The sequence below is a fragment of the Ruditapes philippinarum genome, unplaced genomic scaffold, assembly GCF_026571515.1.
Source record: "Ruditapes philippinarum isolate M1 unplaced genomic scaffold, ASM2657151v2 ctg8261_1_1_1_1, whole genome shotgun sequence".
Classification (NCBI taxonomy): domain Eukaryota; kingdom Metazoa; phylum Mollusca; class Bivalvia; order Venerida; family Veneridae; genus Ruditapes; species Ruditapes philippinarum.
The window spans coordinates 26623-31437 of NW_026859607.1; the positions used below are offsets into that span (position 1 = coordinate 26623).

Sequence of the window (4815 nt, forward strand, 5' to 3'; positions counted from 1 at the left end):
TATTCATAAATTAAGTACCATTTGCAATTAAAATGTTGATTAAATTTCATAGTGTTATATACTGCAGGGTGTATAGAAACCATAAAAAGAAAATACAAACGTGTTGGTATAAAAACGCTGCAGCTGCTTAAAGTAAATAACAATGGAAATGATTACTTCCCTGTCCTGGATTGTGATTTATCGAGAAATTTGCATAATGAAACCCGCAAAGCTTGCATAATTTAAAGCTCGTACTGCCGAATGCATGTCTGCATATAATACTCATGACATACTCATGACATAGCGATTTAAGAATGCATTCACATATATGAGAAAATGTTTTGTTTGGTTATTCCATCCCTGGTATCATTCTGCTGCGTCATTTCAGTCAATTGTCTCTGAATTGCGAGTATTTTAACGACAACTTTTTAACTGTATTTACCAGGCAGCTGTCAATGAAACAGACTTGAAATGCCCTTAACCAATATCCTGCCGAACGTTTAAGGATTTGATACCTTTTAAACTTTTTAATTGATCTGGCCTTTGTTGATGGCCATGAAGTACGCGGGGTAACGGGCTAGCAGTCTATTGGGCTAATAGTGTGAACTGAGCGGGCTAGCAGTCTAGCGGGCGAACATTGTGAACTGGGCGGGCTAGCATTCTAGCGGGATAACAGTTTGTAAGAAATCATTGTTTTTATTCGCTTGCTTTGGTTTTACGCCTATTTGTGTTTGATATTGGTCTTTTCTCCATTTAACCGGTCCTTCTGAATAACATATCAGTAATAATTGATTACTTCACAAGTTTTTGATTATCAATTATAATTAAAAATATATACAAATAGTCTATACAACAACAACAAAAATACGTGGAATCTAAATCAGCAGTGATCGCAAATAACCACTACACTTAGTATCTGTGGTGCATTTTCACTGAGAAATTTCGCTTCGGCAGTGTCAGATAAGCATCTCTCCGGGATTAACATTCAACATAACGAAACATATGATAATTGTGGACTTGTTCTCGATATTCCTTGACAGACAAACATATCTTGAGAAATGCTTTAATAGTATGTTTTATTGAGTACAACATTTGAACAATTCAAAGGAGATCTACACAGTAAGAAAATATTTCAAATATAAGTCTAAAAATCTGAACGAATAAAATAGTCTTAAAACTCGCCAAATAAAAAACAGAAAAATGCTATGAAAATGAAAACCTAGGTATTTTATCAATATTAGCATCAACCAGCACCAAAGCTCTTTCAGTTTCAAATAGTAAAATAAAATTATTTGCATAATCTTTGTTTTATGTCTGACTCAGCAGTCAAAAAAATTATGGTTTTTTAAACTTTTCAGCTACTGTTTGAAAATCAGGTGGATTTCCAGTGTGTTTATAAACCTGTGTAATGTTCTTGGGAGGAGGACCTTGAAAAATCTTTTCTGCTATAGCATTCTGTGGTTTGCCTTGATAGTCAGCAGATACTTTGTATTGACCAGCGACGCCGCGTTGTAATGCTTCGTTTGCTTTCATATGGTTAGGTAGTGGCTGTCCAGTCATACCTTGTAAACTTTTGTCTGTCATTTTGTTCTGTAGATACAGATGAACTGCTGCTTGACACGAATAACCTGGCAATAAAAAAAACATGCAATTTAGTATTATGATAATCAAATGGCACTCGGGTTATCGTTTTAAAATTATTTTCATGGCAAATCAATAATTTTGTTTTCAAAGAAATACACACACGCAGGCAAGCACGCATGCACGCACGCATACAAACAAAACCACCAACAACAACATCACAAACAACCCAAAAAAGATAAATAAACGCAAAGTTCCCTAGAACTGCGTCTTTTTGTTCAAAACTTAAATCCTAGGAAAAGAATCTTAGTCCAGTTGATAGTAGCATTTAAGATAAACGATTTGTTTAGAAACCTTGCTATTTATCGAAGCAAACAACAAGCATTGTCTTAATATCAAAGAACAAGAGCAACGCCGGGTGAGGGCCACGCTCGACTGAGCATGTCTTGTCAAAAATGTTTTTTGGAAAAGGACGAAGATAATCCATTTATAAATTACCGAGTTATAGTCAATTTCAGCAAAAATCAGTCGGAATTCAATAATAAATTAAAACCTTCTAGGTCAATGTTAAATACAAAGTCAATTTGAGTTTGATATACATAAAGATCTTATCCTAAAGAATGTTCTGGTATAATATGAAGTAAATTCATTCAATAAAAACAAAGTGAAAAACAATAAACACTTAAATTATTTTGGGCGTTTAAAAATCTTAATTAAAGCTTTTGATGCAGAACCGAGTATGCAAATCAAAATAAAAAGTTAATCAATATATTTATCAAACTGTGTACATGAATTCATTTCTCAAAAATAACTTCAAAACAACCAGTTCTATTAAAAAATAACATCGCGCCTCACCTTGTAATTTTACACGTCGATTTAAATCCTTCAATGATAAATATGGATTTATATAGTAGTCAAGGAACACACAATTTAACCCTCAAACAGCGTTTCTTAATGTAAAACTACTAGATCTACCTCTTTGGAGTTGTTAATTGCCTGTGTCCGCAGGATCTGCATGAAGTGGTTTATATATTGTCTAGGTTATTGTCATGTGATTATGATTTTCGAAAAATTAACTAAAAAAAGATTTATTACATCATTTATCTATATATATTTAGAATAGTTTCCCACGGTTAACTTTTTAATATTCCCTGAAATATCTAAAAAAGCGGTTTTATGCAATTATGATCCTTTGTGTTAATTTGATTAAAAAGAATCTTGAATGGTTTTGATGTTCGATCACGTTATTCACCGAGTATATCCAGTAACGCCGGAATGTGAAAATGATTCGTGCAATAAGTAACGCAGAATTGTGCAATAAATGGCGGATACCTGACAGGATTTCCAACATTTTTGTTTTGTTTTTTGTTTTGTTTTGGGTTTTACGTCACATCGACAGAGTATAGGTCATATCGCGACGTTCAAGCTTTACTGGTGGAGGAAGACCTCAGGTGCCCTTCCGTGCATTATTTCAGGCACGAACGGGCACTTGAGTAGAACCACCGACATTCCATAAGCTAGCTGGATAGCTTCCTCACATGAAAGAATCCAAAGTCCCTGTCGGGATTCGAACCCACAGCGGTGAGGGGCAAGTGGTTTACACGGTGTTATTGCATAAGACATTGTATATCAGAAAACACCATATTTGACAGCCGCGATTAAGTAGTAAGTAAGCTTGATAAGTAGTTGATTTGAATTATCGGAGAAAATAATCATTCGTAAATAAGCATACAAAATTACTACATTATTTTGTTCATCACCTTAATGAAAAATAAACCAGCTTAACATAGTTCTATGTTGTATATATCTGTTTTTCAATTGCAATATTTATATACTGAAAGGCATTATATACGCATTTTACACTAAGAATTGCGCCATAAATCAGAACAAGGTTGTTCAAATTTACTGTAATATGAAACTTAGCTTACAATTAGTATTTTCCAGAAATAGAAGAATGAAAGTCACATTACATAATTATTATGTTTTTTCAAAGAAATAAAAATAAAGGTAATTTTCGGATAATAAACAAGTCTTAAACCCTGAGCACGTGTATTTAGGAAAGTTCTTCCGTGTTGTAAAAATCACACTTCTACGTCTTATGCTAGTTTAGAATAATATTTAAAGCATAACGATATAAAAATGGGGAGGAATACTTAACAAGACATTTTCAGACTGTCGAAAATCATCTTAGTAGACATTGTAGCCATTTTTGTTATACATAAGTTTTGATATAAAGTATAGTTTGAAAATTGCAATTATTAGTTAAAATTTAGTATTGCAAAGTTGTACCGATAAAATGGAATGTCTTGTAAGATAAGACCTATTTTGCTTCTAATTAGTAATATTTTTATTTCTAACAAATGCACGGGTAATAACCCCACATGGATCACAAAATTGAGAATCGGAAGAAAATATATGAGAAATTCCGCTGATCCAGAAGTGCACCACGTGAACGATAACATAGATTACGCAGGGTAAGTGTTTGAACTTTTAATTTTTAAAAACATTTATGCAAACTTCAAAGTTTTTTTTAGACAAGCCGGTGCTAGAGGGCGTGAGAGATGTTGCACTTATTCCTTATCCCTCATGTACAGACTCTATCAAACCGAGTCTGCAATTTTCATGATTAATACTTCCGAGGGATCACTTTGTTTCCAGATTTTTATATAGGCCATGCAATTTTGTACAGTAAATTGAATAATAATGTTTTTTCATTTAGTAAAATTAATATACTATTTTTCATATTGATTAATTGTACTATAACTTTATAAACAAACAATGGCATAAACATAATAAATGATAACTCGAGTAATCAAACATCCTTTAATAGTAATTAAAACAAATATGAAAGAGTGGAAGTTGTACTCTCTATATAAGCAGGTTTGTTTAAAATTTAAAGTGTTACATCTAGATGTAACTTCGATTAACTATGTCAAAGGTGCTCAGTGTATATTTGTATTCGTAAGCGTCGACTTATGATAACAGTACTTTACAGCCGTTTATTTGGTTTGCACCGTTATGAAATTTAGCTATGAAAGAACTTTTGAACTAACCAATAATACTTTGCACCTTGTTTTTCCGCTAAGTTAAGCTATTTCCCACTTCACATTACAATTACTTTGATGGGTGATAGTTGTTCATCACCTGAAATGATTTAATATGTTATATGATTAGGGTGGCTCGATCGCTTCATTATACACCTCCTCTATTGTTTGTGACAGGTCTATATTTTTCGGATAGACCTGTTTAAACAAA

The 4815-nt window shown here is 32.9% G+C and overlaps 1 long non-coding RNA gene across 1 annotated transcript; it reads right to left on the reverse strand.

Annotated features, from left to right (window-relative positions):
* Positions 1 to 1028: 1028 nt before the first annotated feature.
* On the reverse strand, positions 1029 to 4466 carry LOC132757229 (uncharacterized). The gene is made up of 2 exons (XR_009629420.1): positions 2416 to 4466; positions 1029 to 1607 (listed from the first exon to the last, which is right to left on the reverse strand). It is a non-coding gene; the product is annotated as an uncharacterized LOC132757229 (long non-coding RNA).
* Positions 4467 to 4815: the final 349 nt, after the last annotated feature.